General features: G+C 38.0%; 1 pseudogene; it reads left to right on the forward strand.

Moving 5' to 3' along the window:
- The first annotated feature begins 418 nt into the window (after nt 1-418).
- LOC149183059 (tubulin beta-2 chain pseudogene) lies at nt 419-19,334 on the forward strand (annotated as a pseudogene).
- Nucleotides 19,335-21,869: the final 2,535 nt, after the last annotated feature.

The raw sequence follows: 21,869 nt of genomic DNA on the forward strand, positions 1-21,869 counted from the left end.
AATAAAAAAGACTAATCTTTGTTGGATATGGTGATTGGGTTAAGGGATATAGATTGCGGGATCCTACTACCCACAAAATCATCATTAACAAAGAATACTTTTTTTTTTTTTTTTTTCTGAATCAACACTCATAAAATCAGATGTAGATGGTGAAATGAAATAGGTAAAAGAACCACAGATTCAACAAGTTTGATTTGAAACTCAGTCATATTCAAGGGAGGATGACCATGAAGATGCTCATGAACAAAATCCTATAGAAGAAGGTGAGGATACAAAAAATTCTTAGGAAACTAAGGAAATACCACAAAAAATTGAACAAATATCTACACAGATCATATATTTCCTAAAAGGTATGATATTTTGCTACATTTTTCCTTTGATTGCTAATGATGGATGAATTAATTTTTATTAGGAAGCAATGGAAGTATCTGGTAGTGATAAATGGAAAGTAGGAATGAAAGAGGAAATGGATGCCTTACAAAGAAATAATACATGGTATCTGGTGGAACATCCTAAGGACAAGAAAATTGTCTGTTGCAAGTGGGTTTACAAATTGAAGAAAGGAGTTGCTGACACAGTTCAGAAGTACAAAGAAAGACTGGTTGCAAAAGGATATTCTCAGAAGGAAGGTATTGATTTCCATGAGATTTGTTCACTATTTATTCAACTTATTTCAATTCGAGTTGTGTTACCATTAGTTGTATTACTTGATCTAGAGTTATAGGAGCAAGATGTTAAAACTATATGGGGCTTCACTGTGGAAGAAATACCATAGCACTTGCATTCATATTCGGGCTTACAAAATGAGGAAAAAATGAAATAGTATATTGAGGATATAATAGGGGGGTAAATGGATTTTATATGTTATATAGCAATATGTGTATTATAAGGTATTATTTATACAATACATAGGCCACACAGAGACAAAAAACAAGTGGGGTGGAGAAGCAAGTAAAAGTGACATTCTCCTTTATCTTTCATTTTCATCCTTTTACTTAAATTTTTAACACTACCATGAAATGACTTAGGATGTTTGACCTCATCATATTTCATATGGAGAAAGTAGAATTTTAGATCTCACTCAAAATCTAGCAAACTTATTACTTTTTCAAGGTTTCATGATTAGGGGGATTGCAATGTTTCCATTGGATTTTGTCATGTACTAGGGTATGGAACTCATATTTAACTAAGAGACCCAAGCAATTTATGTACCTTGACGTTGGTGTAATTAGTTGTCAAAATCCTCTATTACGACCCTACTAAAAATCTACCCATCACTCGGTTATAGCACCATTTACCACCCTTGGTAGATTTGATGCTCTATGATATGGCCTAAGGCAACCCTTCCCTACCAAACTTGGTCCATTTTCTAAAAAACAATGTTTTAAATCCCATACATAATTTTTCCCTATCTAAAGCGCGTGCACACGAGGGTCAGCTTATACCTAACCCATGTTTATGTGTTAAAACATTAAAAAATATATAATCTCCCTTAATTTAGGCGGAGTTTACGGGTTTGACTTGATACTCACCTACTATAGCCCGTGGCCCAACTTTTTCCCAACTGAAAGAAAAAACTAATTTTGATAAGTATAAATACATCTCCATGGGAATCCCTCAAGGAGGAGAAAAGACTAGATATTTATATTATATTGATTACATCCTAGATCAAGTCTGAAGATATCCCTGTGCCTTCTTCACTCCCAAGTCATAGGAAACCCTTGTTTCCTTCTTGAGATGTTCATCATCCCTTTATGACATCCTTGTGTATACTTATGGAGGAGGATTGCTGAGGCCTAGGCAGGAGGGTTTCGCTTGGGTCCAGCGCAAGAATCAGGTTGTAGTTCTTTCATATTCTCTTTAGCTTACATCAATAAAGAGGCATTTTTTTGTTCGTGATGATTATGGTCATTATGCATTAATTTATGTCATGATTTTCTTATAAAATCTCACGTTAATGCTTATTTTCTTACATGCTTATATGATCTAACCTTCATATCATGAACACGCTTTCATTTATTTTTGGTGTATATGCTTTGTCTTGAGCGAATTGTAGGTCTTAAAGCGCAAGGATGATGCAGAGGGTTTTGACCCTATGGTAACGAGCTCAATCGTAGGACCTACGGGTAAGACCTTCTGTACTGACTTTATCTATTTATGTATTAGGATTTCTTGTTTGTGCGTCTCTTTATGTTGTATTCCCTTCACTCTATTTGGGTTTCCAACCCAAGACCAAGAACCTATGGTGATTCTACCCATAACACACTCAAACAAAATATTGACTTGACATGCTCCATTTTTTCAATCTTATGTTAATGCTTAGAGGATGATATTAATAACAAACATCCCAAGATAGGAAATGATTTTGATGATATGTAGGTGTTTATTATATCATGGATTTTTTGGATGTTAGAGGTCATCCAAAGTCTATCTCTGATGTATTTTTTATTCGGAGATGGATTGCACTCAATTTTATTTTGGTTATGTGCACGCTTACATACTATATAAATGAGAACTTACAATTTGTGGATTTGTGGTTGATGAAGACTATAACTACTAGATAAATGATTTTATATGGTTTAATCCATTGTTTTATGTTTTTTATCACAAATTCATCATTTTACATGCTTTTGTTAACATATATGCATCAAAATATATAAAAATATATTATATAAAATTCACTCCCAAAATCGCTCCCAACTTGGGAGCTCTTGAAATTGTCACTTTTCACTCCTACTTCCACTCCCACTTCCCACTTCTACTCCCGCTTCCCACTTTCACTCCCACTCCCAAGACGCCTTGCTCCAAAACATACATGAATCACTTTAATAATAACTTTCTGATCTATGTCTAATGTTTGTGCTAATATTTTTTACATGTTTCTCAACTAATTATCATCGAAATGATCAGGCAGTAGAGAAGACAAGAAATATGGGACCTTCACCCTTTCCTTACATTAGTGATGAGCAAGTTGAATGAAAGTGAAGGGAACAATGATACCAACTATTGCTTTGTAGAGGGAACATGCATGCCACAAGAGATCGTTTAAACTATTGTTTGGAAGAGTGTACATGCATGTTACGGGCACACATGTCACACCTTTAGCTAGTTCCAGCTTAGATGTTGTTTCAAATTTAGAAATTTCGGTTTTCGATATAGTTTTTCTATTACTATATTTTTTATTTTGCTATTTTTAGCATGCATGATCTATTATTACTAAGAGGGTGTAGATCCTTAATTAATTATAATACTTATGCATGATAAATTCCCATATTAGGTAGAGGACGCAAATATCAAGGAATGGATGCATGCTTGGATGCTCCAGTTCGTCTTTGATGGCTACACACTTACTTGGCATGACAACAAGAAAAAAGGTCATTGGTGAGGGTCATGCCTGTGACAGGCCTTTAAGGTCCATCACCAATGTTGCATATGGTGACGGTCCTTAAAAATGCGTTGTTGTAAGTATATATAGTGATGGTCTCTTAAGGTTTGTCCCCAAAGCCATTTTCAATGACACTTTTGGTGACGGTCATTAAAGGGCCGTCACTAATTCTCTCTTTGGTGACACTTTTGGTGAGGTTCGTTAAAGGCCCATCACTAATTTTCTATTTGGTGACACTTCTAGTGACGATATTTTATTGACCCTCATCAATGCTCTTTTTGGTTACTTTTGGTGATTGTAAAAAGATGTTTATCATCATTGATCATTCCAATGAGTTTTTGATGACGCTATGTACATGTTACTATATTTTTTTCAAAAGATAACAATTTAAGACCATTGTTCTGGAGTCCTTTTCATTATGTGTCCAAGGCAATAGTGGTTAGAGTCAGTCAATTTGTTGGAAGTAATTAGTGCATATCCCTCAATTCATACAAATATAGTTTTCCTATTAGTCAACACATGATTCATCTCTATTTGGTTTATTATCTTGCAAATTCCCTTTAGATAAAGTTCCACTAGTGTGTGTAGGAAATATATTATTTAATACATAATCAAGCTCTGTCAATTCTATTAATGAGAGAGACCTAGCACTCCTCAACACTCATGGCACACCTTAACATGATTTGGAACACACTAACATTCCTTGGCACCTCACATTTCTTGGAACATCTTTGTACATGGAACATATTTGTACCTAGAACATCTTTCCATGAGTAGGATGCCCAAGCACATGTTGGCATGCCATAGCATAGCATAACACTCCCCTAGCATGTGGTGGCATGCCCTGTAGCCCCTAAGATGACCTGGAACATGTTGGGATAATATTGAATTGACATACATTATCACTTGGCACACATTGGCACTTGGCATGTATTGGAACATATTATTAGTGTGCATAACATTCCCCTTTTGAAAAAGATAAATTCCTGACTTATTAACCCTCTTATGTGTTCATTTCCTTGCATTTCAGCTTGGTTATTCCTTTTGTTGCCTTGAAACTCCTTGATGCATATTTGTATACTCTGCCACCTTGCACATCCTAGCATGTCTTAGCACCTGGTATGCCTTGGCACTATTTGGCACATGTTAGCACACCCCATAACTAACTAGCACACGCTAGCACTTCTTGGCATGCCCTGATATTCCCTAGCATGCCTTATTTGTGTTTAGCATACCTTGTCATTCCCTCCTCGGCATGACATCTAACACTCATTAACACTCCTTGACGCACCCTCATATTCATTCACTTCCATGAATTTTGACTTAGCGCTCCCTTGTGTTGTCCTAGTGCTCCCTAACAATCCTCAACATGCATTGGCACTCTCTAGCACACCTTAGCACTCTTTGACACATTGTGCCACTTCATAGCATGCATCACACTCCCTGACACACATTGGAACTTGGCACTTGGAAAGTCTTAGCATGTTTGGCATGCGTTGAGATGACTTTGTATGCTTTGGCATGGTTTAATATTAAATTTATTTGAGATAAATTATTGGAAAGTAGATGAGAAGCAACAGAGGAATATTTGGCACTTTGAATGCACTAACACTTGGCACTTGGCACCTATTGGCACCTAGTGTTGGTGTGCCTAGCATTCCCCTCATGGAAAAGATAAATTGATGACTTATTAACCATATTATGTGTTCATTTCCTTGTAGTTTAACTTGTTACTCCCTTTTTTTCCTTTAAAATCCTTGGCATGCATTGTCACACCCTTGCACATCTTGGCATGCCTTAACACTTGGCACATCTTAGCTTGTTTGGCATGCCTTCGTACTATTTGGCACATGTTAGCATGCCCTAGCATTCCCTAACACAGCTTGGAAGTCATTCCCTCACAACTAGCATTACATTTTTCCATGACTTGGGAACCTTACATTCCCTAGAACACCTTGGCACTCCCTAATTGTCATGCCCTCATAGATAGCCTTACTTTTTTTGTGACTTGAGAACCAAACCAATTCATTAGCAAAACAATATTGTGCCCAACCCAAAGTTTCCCTTTCTCTAAAATTTCTTTGTCCGCACCTTATCACAACCATAGGCTTGCTTCATGTAAGTTCTATTCTGAACTTCTCCTAAAACACTTCATCCTTGGGACACCTAGAATTCACTGACAGTCCTTGGCACACACTCTTATTCATTCATTTCCAAGCATTTTGACCTAGTTCTCCCTTGTGTTCTCCTGACACTCCCTAACACTACTCAACATCCATTGACATTGTCTGCCATGTGTTAGCACAACTTTTCATTCCTTGGCATGCCCTGGCACTCCTTAGTTATCATGCCCTCACAACTACCCTTACTTTTTTTAGACTTGGGAACCCAACCAAGTCCTGCCTCGACTACAACAACTTAACCAAGTTATAGTTACTACAACTAGACTATGCCTTGTTCACCTAAGAACTGCCTATAACACATCTTAGGCTACTCATGTCCAATCTCAACTCATCCCACTTAACAAGTTACCAAGTCAAGGCTCATGTCCAAACATGGCCGTAAAACAAATAGACAACACAATTTACATCTTAACATGTCATAGCACTTGGCACGTCTAACAATCCCTTAGTCCTTTGTGGCATGTGTTAGCATCCCCTGCATTTCTTGGCATGCTTTGCACTCCCTAGCACACCCTAGCACTCTAGCATGCCTTGGCACTACCTAACATATAACCTTGTCATTGCCTCCTTAAAACACTTGGAACTCGTTGACACTCCCTATCACACACTCTTATCTCTTCATTTCCATGCATTTTGAACTAGTTCTCCCTTGTGTTTCTATGGCACTCTCTAACATTTGTTGGCACGCATTGGCACACCCTGGCACCTGACACATCTTGGAATGTTTCCCTGACACTCTAGCATTCCTTGGAACTACCTAACATATCTTGTCACTCCCTCCTTACCACACCTAGAACTCACTAACACTCCCTTCCACACACTCGTATGCATTCATTTCCATGTATTTGTAACTAGTGATCCCTTTTGTTTTCTTCGAACTCCATAACACCCCCTAGCATGCATTGGCACACCCTAGAACCTAACACATCTTGGCATGTTTACTTAGCCTCTAACATTCTTTAGCACTGCCTACCATACCTTTTTACTCCCTCAACACACCTGTATCTCACTAACACATCCTATCACAAATTATTATTTCTTCATTTGTATGCATTAATTTGACCTAGTGCTCCCTTGTGTTTCCCTGTTACTCCCTAACACTTCCTAGCACATGTTGACACACCCTAGAACCTGGCACATCTTGGCTACATTTCACCCTAGAAATCTAGCATGACTTAGCTCAGACTAGCATACCATGTCACTCTCTCCTTAGCAAACTTGGAACTCACTAACACTCCCTATCACACACACTCTTATCCATTCATTTCCATGCATTTTGACCTAGTGCTCCCTTATGTTTCCCTAGCACTACATAATACTCCTTAGCACACATTGGCACACCTTAGTGCTTGGCACATCTTCGTATGCTTCCCTAGCACTCTAGAATGCCTTAGCAGTGCATAACATACCTTGTCACTACCTCCTTAGCACACTTGGAACATGTCGACACTTCATTTCCATGCATTTGAGACTAGTGTTCCCTTGTGTTTCCTTAACACTTGGTGCTAACGATCCCTACCATGCATTCGTGCCACACCCTGGCACCTAACACATCTTGGCATGCCTTAGCAGTTGCCTTGTCTTAGCATGCCTAACATGCCTTGGAATTGTCTAGCATGTGTTAGTACTTCTTGGCACTCCTTGGCACAACTTTGCACTGCCTAATTGTCATGCCCTCATATATAGCTTTACTATTTTGCGACTTGGGAACCCAACCAAGCCATTGGGAAAATAGTGTTGTGCCCAACCCAAAGTCTCCCTTTGTTTGGAACTTATTTGACCAACCCCTTATAGTTGTAACCATAGGCTTGCCTCCCACAATTCCTATTCTGACCTTAGCATGCCCTAGCACTTCTTAGCTCTAATTCCCTCACAAATACCCTTACTTTTTTTGGGACTTGCAAACCCAACTACGTCTTGCCTCGACTACAACAACTTGACTAAGTTACAGTTACTACAACTAGACTATGCCTTGTTCACCTAAGAACTGACTATAACTCATCTTAGGCTACTCATGTATAATTTCAACTTATCCAACTTAATAAGTTACAAGTTACCATGTCAAGTCTCATGACCAACTGTGGCCATAAAGCAACTGAGCAACATAGTTTACATCTTGACATGCCATAGCACCTGGCACATCTAACAATCCCTTGGCACTATGTGGAATGTGTTAGCATCCCCTACATTCCTTGGCATGATTTGGCACTCCCTAGCACTCCCTAACATGCCCTGGAAATCTAGCATGCCTTGGCATTGCCTAGCTTATAACCTTGCAACTCCCTCCTTAACACACGTGAAAATCGCTGACAGTCCATATCACACACTCTTATTCATTCATTTCCATGCATTTTGAGCTAGATCCCCCTTATGTTTCCATGGCACTCCCTAACACTCCCTAACACCTATCACAAATGCCAATTTTCTTATTCTTGGCTATGGTGTTATTCTTTTATACATGTGACCCTTGAATATGCAATGAAATCCTCCAAAATCATCGTAAAGGATGGGAGATCCTCTTCATGCATGAAGCTAGTGGAATGTGACAAGTTATCCAGAATTCATCCAAATATGTAATTTGTGCCTTGGGAAATGTGAAAGTTACCCTCTGTAGAAAAACATGCATAAAAATTTGTGATCAAGTATGTGATATGTTTTCCACCTGTCAATTGTGCCTCTTATTGATGATGAAGCCAACACCCTAGTTGTGCAAGGTTCACAAAGTGTCACCTTCTGTCAACTCAAGGTTGTTGCCATTGTCACCTTAGCAACGAATCCTCTCAGTTTGGATTTATTATTGAATCCTATGGGTGTCCCAAAGCACAAATTTATGGGGTCTTTTGTGTGACTAGATCACTAGGATTGAAAACCATCTTTACATTGGATGGTTTACATCTTGATAATCCCTGTCCTAATGAAGACAACTTTGTATTCATTATTGCTTTCATCACAACACGTCTAATAGATATTGATGGCATTCATGAGCCTATTTCTAGTTGTGATAAGGGGATTAGGGGCTCCCTTATCACAACCCATAACCCCTAATGTGTTTAATTCCTTAGCCAAGGGAGCCCAAGGGTGTAGTTGTAGGGGCATTGGGACCAAATTTGGGGGTTGATAACATTAGGAAAAGTGGAATGGCATGACCAAAAAGGTAGTGGGGGTATGTTATGGTGTATTGAACAGGCCAAGGGAGCACAAGGGTAGCATGGATGGTAGAAATTGGAGGTTAAATCATGGTTTACTAATATCTATAATCCTAGCATTAGAGAATGAGAAGGGGGCTTACGAATTAATTTCATAGGGTCTAGGGGACCTAGAGGGAAGGTAGAAGGAGAAATTGATAGGGGAACCCCCAATAGTGGTGATAAGGGGGTTAAGAGTCCAATTATGTTAGGCCCCTATACTACTAGTGTAACCCATTATTGTTATTAGTACAACCCTGTTATTATATTGTTGTACCCATGTAGTCCCCATATTGTTAATATTGTGCCCCATAGAAGCCCACTATTGTTGTTATTGTGCCCTTACATTATTATTGTTATGTCAGCACTGATTATATTATGACACGTTAGACTCCTATATATAGAAAGCTAGTATTTTCATTTGTATCATCCAAGAAGTGTTCATTTGTGTAATGTAAAGGAGGTTGCCCCCTTGAAGAGGCTGAATTGTAAGGAATTCATCTATATTTTCTACCTTCTGTGAGCTGGTTTCATAACATTTGGTATCAGAATAGAAAAAATGGGTCACAAAGATGTTGGGTTATGACTTTGAAATCATTTACAAAAAAGGGAAGCAAGATGTTGTGGTAGATGCACTCTGAAGAAAGGATGAGGATGTGGAAGCATTGTTTTGTGCTATTTCTATTATCCAACAGATTGGATAAATGAAACAAGGGATGAATGGAAGAAGGATGAAGAAGTATGGCCACTCATTCAAAAGTTGCAGAAGATCCTAGTTCAAACAATATTTCCAGAACTTGAAGAGGAAGGAAAAATCATATTGGAACCTGGAGCAGTCACAGAAACAAGAACCTGATAGCTACGAAATGATCAATTTCAGAGTATCTCATCAAGTGGAAGAACTTACCCGCTGAAGATTCCACATGGGAGGACAAGAATTTTATACAGAAGCATCAAGAACTACTCAAGTGTTGAGGACAACACTTTTGGAAGGAGAGGGGCATGTTAGGCCCCTATACTACTAGTGTAACCCCTTATTCTTATTAGTACAACCCCCTTATTATATTGTTGTACCCATGTAGTCCCCATATTGTTACTATTGTGCCCCATAGAAGCCCACTATTGTTATTATTGTGCCCTTACATTATTATTGTTTTGTCGGCTCTGATTATATTATGACCCCTTAGACTCCTATATATAGAAATGAGGTACTTTCATTTGTATCATCCAAAAATTGTTCATTTGTGTAATGTAAAGGAGGTTGCTCCCTCGAAGAGGCTGAATTGTAAGGTATTCATCTATCTTTTCTACCTTTTTGTGAGCTAGTTTCATAACAAATTATCACAAACCATAATACCTTAACCCATAACCACTAAATTCCCTATCCCCTTAACCCCCAATCGATAGTCCCTTAACCCCTACACTCACAACTCATAACCCATAAACCTCTTGAATCATTAAATCTTAAGACACTAACCCATAAACTATAATTAAGAACCAACTTGTAATACATAAATCTGTATCCTCTTAACCTATTACCCTTAACCCTAACCCTTCACCATCTAAACACCTTAACGACTAACCCCTTAACCGCTAACACCTAAATCCCCTAATTCTTAAGTCCTTAACCTCTAAACTCAATTGTGTCAATGTAGAATAATATACATAAGAGAAAATAAAATGATGTTATCCACATCAATGCTTGAAATACACTTATATTAGCCATGAGTGGTGAGCCTTTGGGTGAATGTGGGGCACTATTTGAGTTGCATCATGTTTAAATTCATTTTACATTGTGAGGCTGTTCTCTAATAGGGTTCAAGCATCATCACAAGGAAACATGACACATTTTTGTAGGGAAGCGATTAAAGTTGTAACACAATTCTAGTGATTTACACCTCCAATGTAAATGACATCATTGTATGTTTGTGCTAGGTTGTTAGAGAGGTTATTTATAGACAACACATTCAATGTACTTAGACTTCATCTTTCCATGGCCTCAACTCTAACATGGATTTGTACCAAGAACACTTCATGCAAATGAAAGGGGGCCTTTTTGTTTAACCACATATGCACAAGAGCACCAGATGCTACCCTTTTGAACTCCCTTGGTGTGTTCAAAGTGGGTTTAAATTCACGTCGTTTTGAAACAAATCATAATTACCTTCCTCTTCTTAATATGCTAGCTTGTCCATATACATGAGATACTATAATTAAAGGATCACCTCATCTGTAGACGAGGGCAATGTTGTGGCCCCTGGATCAACAAAAAAATTGAATGTGGTTGGTAAAATTGATGGTAGTCCAAGTACAGTTGGAGGGTTGTTAGGTGACTATCAAAGAAGATCCCTAAGTCCTATACTTGTGAAGGACAACAAGACTGGTAGAAGGGTAGGTGTATTGGGTGTAAGGACATGCAAACTTTGAAGGACTAAAGTAGATATCAAGTGGGCTAGCCAACTAGCCCTAGTTCAAACTATTGTAGAGGATTGATTTAGTGAGAACAAGGGAAGCCACCATAGTCCTAGACTTGTCATCTTGGAGAAGCAGTATGGAAAAAGTTGGAAGACCAAAGAGTTGTTCACAAACAGAGTTGTGAGCAACTGATCGAATACCCTAAGTGTTGCAGACCTTGAAGGAAAAAGGAGGGATCTAAGTGGAAACTTGTGTTGGGATGAGTTCAATAACCAAAAGGAGTTATGCTTATTGATAGAGGGAGATTGAGGAGTTATAGAATGGGAGGCAATACGACTTGCTAGATGTGTTCAAGACATGTGGACTGAAAGGTTTGTGTGTGGCTAGCATCAATAAATAGGTCAAGTGTTGTCTTGTTCAAGGTATATTGGTTGTCAAAGGACTAACACCAAGCCCTAATTATATTCCTTGTATCAATGTGATTGTAAAGGGAAATGATCCCTCGTACGGGAGCTCTAGCCTTTTCTATTAAAGTTTGTAATATAACAAAGAAGGGTTTGAAAAAGTTAAAAATTTGCATGTGCACTAGTTGATTAGCTGATGTGCGTAGATTTCTTTGTGCAAAGTATATTTGTTGTGGCACTTGAGAGTGTTTGCATCAAATATTCTAAGACCAAACCCATATTCTCATGTGTCATGAAAATTCAACATATGCCTTGTTTAACTAAGAACTACCCATAACTCATCTTACGTTACTCATGTCCAATCTCAACTCATCCCACTTAACAAGTTACCAAGTTAATGCACTCCCTAACACTTCCTAGCACACATTGGTACACCCTTGCACCTAGCACATCTTGGACACATGCTACCCTAGCACTCTACCATGCCTTAGCACTGCTTAGCATACCATGTCACTCCCTCCTTAGCACACCTGGAACTCGTCGACACTCACTCACACACACTCTTATTCATTCATTTCCCATGCATTTTGACCTAGTTCTCCCTTGTGTTTCCCTAGCACTCACTAACACTCCTTAGCACACATTAGCACACATTGTCACTGGGCACATCTTGACATGCTTTCCTAGCACTCTAGCGTGCCTTGGCACTGCCTCACATGCCTTGCCACTTCCTAAAATACCTTGTCACTCCCTCCTTAGCACACTGGGAACTCGTTGACACTCCCTACCACACACTCATATTCATTCATTTCCATGCATTTGAAACTAATTCTCCATTGTGTTTCCCTAACACTTAGCCCTACCACTCCCTAACATGTGTTGGCGCCACACCCTAGAACCTAGCACATCTTGGCATGCCTAAAATGCCTTGGAACTACCTAGCATGTGTTAGTACTTCCTAGCATTCCTTGGCACACCTTGGTACTCCATTGTTGTCATGCCCTCATAGATAGCCTTACTTTTGTTGTGGATTGGGAACCCAACCATGTCATTGGCAAAACAATGTTGTGCCCAACCCAAAGTCTCCCTTTGTTTGAAATTTCTTTGTCCAACCCCTTATTGCAACCATAGTCTTTCCTCCTGCAAGTCCTATTCTAAACTTCTCCTAACATACTCCATCCTTGGGACACCTAGAATTCACTGACACTCATTGCCACACACTCTTATTCATTCATTTCCATGCATTTTGACCTAGTTATCCCTTGTGATGCCCTGACACTCCCTAACACTCCTCAACATGCATTGGAACTATCTGGAATGTGTCAACATGCCTTTTCATTCCTTTGCACGCCCTGACACTCATTATCTATCATGCCCTCAAAACTACCCTTACTTTTTTGTGACTTGCGAACCCAACCAAGTCTTGCCTCAACTACAACAACTTGAACAAGTTACGGTTACTACAACTAGACTATGCCTTGTTCACCTAAGAACTTACTATAACTCATCTTAGGCTACTCATGTCCAATCTCAACTCATCCCACTTAATAAGTTACCAAGTCAAGGCTCACATCCAACCGTGGCCATAAAACAACTAAGCAACATAGTTTACATCTTGACATACCATAACAGCTGGCACGTGTTAGCCTCCCCTGCATTCCTTGGCATGCTTTAGCACTGCCTAGCACACCCTACCGCTCCCTAACATGCCACAACGCTCTAGCATGCCTTTCCACTCTCTAACATATAACCTTGTCACTCCCTCTTTAGCACACTTGAAACTCGCTGATAGTCCCTATCACACACTCTTATCCGTTCATTTCCATGCATTTTGAACTATTTCTCCCTTGTGTTTCTGTGGTACTCCCTAACACTTCCTAGCCTATATTGGCACACCTTGGTACTTGGCACATCTTGGCATGTTTCCCTGGTACTTGGTACATCTTAGAATGTTTCCCTGGTACTCTGGCATTCCTTATCACTACCTAGCATACCTTGTCACTCGCTCCTTATCACACCTAGAACTCACTGATACTCCTTGTCACATACTCTTACTCATTCATTTCCATGCATTTTAAACTAGTTATCCCTTGTTTTTCTCTAGCACTCCATAACACTCCTTGGCATGCATTGACACACCCTAGCATGTGACACATCTTGACATGTTTCCCTAGCCTCTAACACTACCTAGCATACGTTGTCACTGCCTCCTTAGCACACCTGGAACTCACTGACATTTCCTGTCACAAACTCTTAATCATTCATTTGCATGCATTATTTTGACCTAGTGCTCCCTTTTGTTTCCTTGGCACTCCCTAAATTGATGCCTACTAAGGTAATTTTATTCCTAGGTCAGTACTTTGAATACTTTCTCCTTAGAGAGATCTATAATTTCTCCTCTTCATGGATGACTTCTTTGTGTTTTTACATCCACAATAGCATTCCAAACTTAATTGTCAATTTCCTTTGTAATTTCAAATTTTCTTAATAAATATAAAAGCCCGAAATCTCCTTTTCCCTTCGCACAAATCCTGAAACCAAATGGTAAAATATAGAATATACATATCTAGATGTCTACTTCAACACTCTTTAATCTAGAGTCTTAGAGACCTAGATACCTTTTTCTCTCGTGTTAGATATGGAGATATAGATGATTCTATTAGTTACCATATTGTGCACTTCGACAAGGGTCACATATGTTTGAACCCATATTTACTTGTTAACCAAATAACTCGTTGGGCCGAGATAACATTTGGGCATGAGTCTCAAAATATGCTCCTTGTTGTAATTTGTAGTTGCTAGAGTATGTACACCTTCATAGATTTTAATTTTTATAATTTAACTATGGTGATTCAATAACACGTTGGAGTAATATGGGCGAGGCCCAAGATCAAATCTTCCACTTGCCACTATATCACCAAGAGTATATCCAACAATGTGTAATCCATATGCCAATATCCTATTACTTAGCAACAGTTGAGACGTTGTGTGGGTGGAGGCACCTACTCTTTGAGCATTATCACAATAGACCAAACATGTCCCTTGGAATTGAACCCAGGTGGATGAGAGAGAAAATTGTTCTCTCAACCACTCTAGCCTCCACCTTGAGACTGCACCTTCATAGATATTTGCAATCAAATCACTATGCACAAGGGAGTCCCTTGTACCACGAATAAGGGGGTCTCATACACTGATTTGGTTTTTGGTTTGGATGTGACCTTAAAGTTAGATTATTATTATTATTATTATTATTATTATTATTATTATTATTATTATTATTTAATTTGGGGTGGTTATGGAGGTTGCTATTGGAAGACTTGTGGCACATGAGGAGGGCCACACATGTGACTTAACATGCTCTTGTACTTAGTCTTCTTCCTATTTTTGGGAGATTATTCTTGTAGGGTGAACTTGCAAAGGGTCTCTTCTTGCTATTTTTATATATTCTAGGAGGGCACACTCATGGAGACATTTCTTACTATTCTTGGACACACACACACACACACACTCATGGAGTTTTGGCATGGTAAAAACCCTAATTCACCCTCATCTCCTTGGATTTGCTTTGGGGAGATGAACCACTTTATATTTTAGTATTTTGAGCATTTATCTTCTCATGGAGTGCTCTATTTACTTGGCATATTGCACATTTATCTATGTAGTTAGCCCATCGGGACAGGGCAAATGGTGGATGTATATCCTGCACTAGAAGGCATTTGCCAACCAATATAGGGGCCCAACCAAGTTCAAAACTTGGTTTACATGTCTAGCGAGGCTTGTGGGAATTTGCACTAGGCTTAGGAGTATAATGGAAATTCCATTGGCTTGTCCCATGTCTCCTTAGTGATAGGTGACAAGTTTATCAACTTTCCTGATAAAAGAAATCTATGGTGTTGATTACCTTGGAATTCAAAGATGCATAGTGGTTGGATGCATGCATAGTTTTAAAGGATGCATTCTATGTGGACACATGTATTTGAATTGGTTTGATGCCTATATGTGTTGGTGCATCCCCTTAAAGGGCATTATTTGGGGCATATTACTACTATTTTTGGATGGGAGCTAACTATGAGGAAGGGCTAGTTTCCACATGTTGTAATGTGGTCCACCACAAATTTAGGAAGGATCTAATTACTCCATCACTATCATATTTTTTTGACTTGTCATGGAGTTAGTTATAATATGACATTTTATTGTATAAGAGAAGATATTCACTTTATAAGGTGATCTCCCCCACCATTATAATGGTGGAGAATTTGTGGATGAAGGAGGTCTCCCCTTGGGCTACATTTTATTTGAATTTTTCAATCTTAACATAAGATTGGAGGTATCATTCTATCATATGAGAGGCTTAATTTTTGCATGCATTTAATGTTGTTCGATAGGTGTAGGAATATCTTGCAAAGAATATGTTGTGAAGGCTTTATAATGGGGCATTTATCATTTGGATGGGAGTATTGTATGGGGATTCTCCTTCTCATTTTCTTTTTATTGTTATATATAATTTGCATATATTAATTAATTTTTTGAACTATGGGAATCGATAACTCATTATAATGACCTAAGCTAGGCTTGATATTAAACCAACTGGATGCACTATAACCTAAGAGTATATTCAAAACCCAAAAGCCATGTATGACAATAACTTGTGACTTAGCAAGGGTTGAGGTGTCTCAAGGCACACTGGAGTGCACCTCTATTTGAGGGGAAACTACCCTTCTAGCTTTATCACAATGGGCCAAAGTCTCATTGGGGATTTTAAATTGGGTGGAGAGAGTGAAAAACCTACCCTTCCTACCATATTGTCTTCTTTTTGGTAAGTAAGCACCCATGGGGATTTGAACCAGTGACCTATCGCAAGGAGTGCCTTAACAGTGCACCCATTCACTGTCAATCCAAAGCCCCATGGGCTAAAAGGTGAGTGGGCTTGGCCCAGGCAAGTCACTCCTTGCGACTAGTCAATGCCCTCGCTCAGGTTTGAGCACAAGACCTCACCGTCTTTACAAGTCCGACTTTACCAACCACCGCCTCCATCAACCTTCCCTTCCTACCATATTGTCAATCCACCTCAATGCTATCTATAATAATTACTCACTATCAAAGGATTTGTTATTGTAATTAATATATCATTGTAGGGAAACCGTTCCTCCAACTTGTTCAATAGTAGTACTAATAGGACTCTCCAAGACTCACTACCATAACTATTTTTGGCATTATCAAGTTTGATTTTGGCATGTTATTTGCAAACCTCTCCTCCTTAGCTATTCACCAAACAACCCTTTTTAGAGTGATATCCTTGACTCTATTTGCCCTAGATTTGGTAGACACTAATTTTGTGATTTTTCTTCATCTTTCACTTTCCATACCACTCACTATTCCATTATGCTATTACTACCCATTTTGTTAAGGTTTACTCTTCAAAATTCAACTCGTGCCTCCACTCAACAACTTTAGTAATATTATCATTAGAGATGTCTTGCTCAAGTTGGACAAGGTTCAAGTAGAAACGTGTGGAAGAATTATTGTGGTCACTATAGGTAACCTTCCTAGGTGCACAAAACTAACCCCTTAATGCTTAGGAATTTACATTATAGAAGGGTGCTAGATTGTTGTAATAGACACAATCAACCTTCCTTAAGAAAACATATACCCACATTGTCGATGTCTCCAACCAAAAACATATTATACTCAACTAAAAATATGCATTATACACAAACTACACACATACAAAAACTTTTACTTTATATATTAGATACATGTATGCAAGAAGAGTCTAATTTTTTTTTTTTGAAAATTTTAAAGCAATTATCATTGATATCCCATTCTATTTACAATTCCAAAAATCTTTGTAAACAATTCTATTTGCAATTCCAATAATCTTTGTAAATTTTAAGTGAGTTTTTTAAAATCTTTATAAACAATTCTATTTGTAATTCCAATAATCTTTGTAAATTTTATGTAAGTTTTTTAAAAAAAACCAATAGAAAAATATACTTAAAAATATTAAAAACCTAAAACATTTAAATGCTTATAACCCATAAGGGTTTGAGGCGATGTGTTTCTCGTGTCTATCTTACCATAGACACCTATATACTACCTTCTTTAACTACAGCAGTTATAGCCTCACCTAGAGCACACCCATCTCATAGTTCTAACTTCTTTAAATGCAGCAGTTATAGCCTCACCTAGAGCACACCCATCTCATACTTCTAAATTGGCTTTTCTGGTTGGTAGATGTAACTTCCCATTGCCCTGTTCTGTCTCTTCTTTTTGAGTCCTTTTTGTGTTGGTTTTCTGTGAATCATCTATTTTTCAATTAAGGTTTTATTCTAGGGTTTGGTCTTTCAGTGTTGCAAGTTTTAAATTGCAAAGATGCGTGAGATCCTGCACATTCAGGGCAGGCAATGTGGCAACCAGATCGGTGCCAAGTTTTGGGAAGTTGTCTGTGATGACCACGGGATCGATCCCACCAGGAGATACCAGGGCACTTCCAATCTGCAGCTCAAAAGGGGTAATGTTTACTACAATGAGGCGAGCTGTGGTAGATTTGTGCCCCATGCTGTGCTTATGGATCTTGAGCTTGGGACTATGGGACTAGGGATAGCATGAGGACCGTGGCTTATGGCCAGGGCTTCAGGCCTGATAACTTCGTTTTTTGCCAGTCCGGGGCTGGAAATAACTGGACCAGGCCATTGAACTGAAGGGGCGGAGATCATCAATTCCTTGTTGCATGTCGTCAGGAGGGAGGCAGCTACAAGTTGTTTCATTAAAATTGTACATGTCATTACATGATGCGGACTGCCAAATGGGATCACAGTGCGTGACCATAGATCGCTTAATGTCCCTGGAAAAGATTCTTCTACAACAAAATTATTTACCATGTCTATCTATCAATATCGCACGATGTCCTCCACACTGTCGTATTTTGTATAGCTGCCACATAAAAGGAGAAGAAATGTATGGTAGGAGGAGCGTTTTTTCTTTGCCTCTTTTTACTCTTTTTTCAACTTATAATTTCGGGCATAGCTTTTGCCCAATGTCCTCTCTGCGGGTGGAGGTCGCATGAACTTTGAATGATTGTTTCAACTTTCAAACTTGATTTTCTTCTACTCAGCACAATTATTTTCCACTACCCTCCTTCAATTTTTTAGACTTAATCCAAAGATCTACACTCTCCTAAGCCTCTTTATTCAAATTCTGGATCTTACAATGCAGGTAAGGTTGCTTGGTTGCAAGGATGAGTATAACAGAACCCTCACCGTTCCGTAACTGACAAAACATATGTGCAATCACAAGAACATGATGTATACTGCAGATCCACATCACAATAGGTACCTTACTGCATCTGCCATGTTCAAAGGCAAGATGAGCACCAAAGAGGTGGATGAACGGATGATGAATATTCAAAACAAGAATTCCTCCTACTTTGTGGAGTGGATCCCCAACAATGTGAAATCCAGTGCATGTGATATCCCGCCAAAAGGCCTATCCATGTCGTCCACATTCATTGGGAACTCAACATCCATTCACGAGATGTTCAGGAGAGTGAGCGAGCAGTTCACTGCCATATTTAGGAGGGAGGCCTTCTTACATTGGTACACTAGTGAAGGCATGGATGAGATGGAATTTACTGAAGCAGAGAGCAACATGAATGATTTGGTGTCTGAATACATGAAATATCAGGATGTTAGTGCAGAGGATGATGAATACTATGATGATGAAGAATCAGCTCAAGAACGCTAGGGCAAAAGCTTACATAATGCCATCGACAATCGGTAGTTGTATCAATGCCTAATAATTGTTTGTTTGTAAAATTAATTTGCATTTCTTATTCTTTCATGGTCTACGTTGTTCTCATCGAAGGTTTTGGCATTGAATGCATAAACTTTGTATACAACTCCTACATTATGTCCTTGGTTTTGTTGATCATATTGAAATATTGAGAAGATGTGACTGCTTGTCCTTGGTTTTGTTTATCATATTGAAATATTGAGAAGATGTAACTGCTTTTCAAAATTATATGCGAAATCCAATCATGCTTGGATAGCTTTGTAAGACTATAATATGTTTGTGGGATTTGTAAATAGAAAATACAACAATTCTCTGCAAATTCAAACTAGGGGAGTGAGTGAGAACAATGCTCGCTATAGGATTCAATATAGAGATTATAATGTTTAAGAATCTAAGCTTCACTGTTTGGGATGTAAGGGACCAAGATAAAATCTGCTAAAATCTGCTATCTGTGGAGACACTATGTGGAGATAGGCCCAGTTATATTTCAAAGTTTTTATCTATTATAACTAGAAGTTTGATCTATTATTACTAGAAGTTGGCTCATGATTTCTCTATTAAGAAGTTTGAGTTTTTATGTATTATTACTGGAATTCATTAGATAAATTTATTACATGAGATTTTTTGTTTGGGGGATTTTATAATGTGTATATGTTGGATTTGGATTCATTTGTAAAATCTATGGCTTTTTTATGTTTGTTTGTGGACATGAACTTTCATAATAATATGTACTATACAGATATCATAATATGTATAATTTCAGCAAATCTCATATATTATATGATTGTTGTTTTGTATACTAATGTTAAATTTTATAGATACATAACTTTTTTTTTTTATTTTTTTATGTAGATTGTAGATTTTTTTGTATCTTAAGAGATATAAAGTAAAGTTGACTGTCTACTTTTCTTATATTCTCAAAATATTCAAATTTTTTTACAGTAATCTTGTTTGTGACAGGGTAATGTTATCTCAAGCTATGTGTAAATAAGCACTCAAGTATGAGAGCGGTTAGGTAAAAGGGTGTTTGCAAGAAGTGGAGAAAACTCTGAATGAATTCATAGTCCATCTTTAGTGTTAGGCTGTGATTTTATCTTGTGGCTTTGTTATTTTCATGTCAATATTGTTCTTACTTATGCATTCATAATGAGATTAGGATGTTTTTCATATCTGTTTTTGTTCTTTGTTGTGAGATATATGGATTCTATTTGAGCCAATGTTGATTGCCATCTCTTCTTTTTCTTTTATAGTAGAGTTTTTGTGGTGTATGTTAGAGTTTTTATATTGATTGTTTTACTTCAAATTTTGATGTATTTTCGTGTATGTTTTACTTCAACATTGACATGAAATCAAAACCATAGTGTTGGACAAGATTTGGTAACTCCAAGGAGGTTTATTCTTGCTGTGATAAGCTTGGAGTCTGTCTTGTCTTGTTTGTTAGCATGATTTTGAATTATTATGAGTCGAAAGTGTCCTAAAAGCACATGACTATTTAACAAGAAGATGATATATGTTGGAATGCATTTGTTGTGTTTCAATAGATTAAAATCTAATACATTTTTTGGCTGCTTGATTGCTCTAGGATGGCTGCATGCTTTGGCTCTAGAAAATGTGACCTTGGGGCATAAAAGTAGTAAGTGTGACTTAAGAAAAGGCAAGGATTTATACTTGTTAAAGAGAAACTCCTTTCATGAGTTGTATTTTTGTTATTTTAGGTTTTTCTAATTCATGGATTTTATATAAGTTTCAGCTCGATATGTGTACTAAATTGTATGCTTTTGGAGACTAATATAATATTCTATTTGTTGCACAGTTTGAGTTTGGCTTCTCAACATTGCATTTGTGTCCAGTTTTTTATTCAATCATGGCTTTCATTTATTCACTTCAAGCAGAAGATATGACAATGATATCTAATACCAAAAAGGTAAATAATAATTGTTGTTTGATGATTTCAAGCCTCACAATATCAACTTTAAAATCTTTCCAACATGTTGATTGTGCCTTGAGTGTGTTGGAAGAACCCATCAAGATGATTGATGGTAGAATGGTTGTATGTAATCTGGCTGCTGTTGGGCAACAACAATCATATTTGAACCAACTCCTTCAACTACCCATACAACCAGTTAATCCCTTTCAACTCCAACAACACCTTCTTCCACCCATAGTATTTGTACAACCCATACAACTAGCTAATCCCTTTCAACCAGCTACAACGAATCCTAACTTAAGAAGGGTCTATGCGGGTAATGTTTTTGAACACATGCAACATGCTAGAACGACTAATTTTTTCTTCGTTATGGAGACATTGAAGAAGGCCCTGGTGGTTGACTGACAAACTGGTAAGTCGAAAGGATACCCTCCTATTCTTTACAAAATAATTGAAGTAACAAATCAAACCCTGGAAGACGTTAAATCAATAAATGGGAATCAACTTTTTTGTAAATAAGCATTTGAAGGGAAAAAGTAGAAAGTTTTAGCAAACGAGGGCCAAGTTGTTCTTGCTTTG

The sequence above is a fragment of the Pinus tabuliformis genome, chromosome 3_2 (genome assembly GCF_031772625.1).
Source record: "Pinus tabuliformis cultivar Carrire ecotype Pingquan chromosome 3_2, CPIR1, whole genome shotgun sequence".
Lineage (NCBI taxonomy): Eukaryota > Viridiplantae > Streptophyta > Pinopsida > Pinales > Pinaceae > Pinus > Pinus tabuliformis.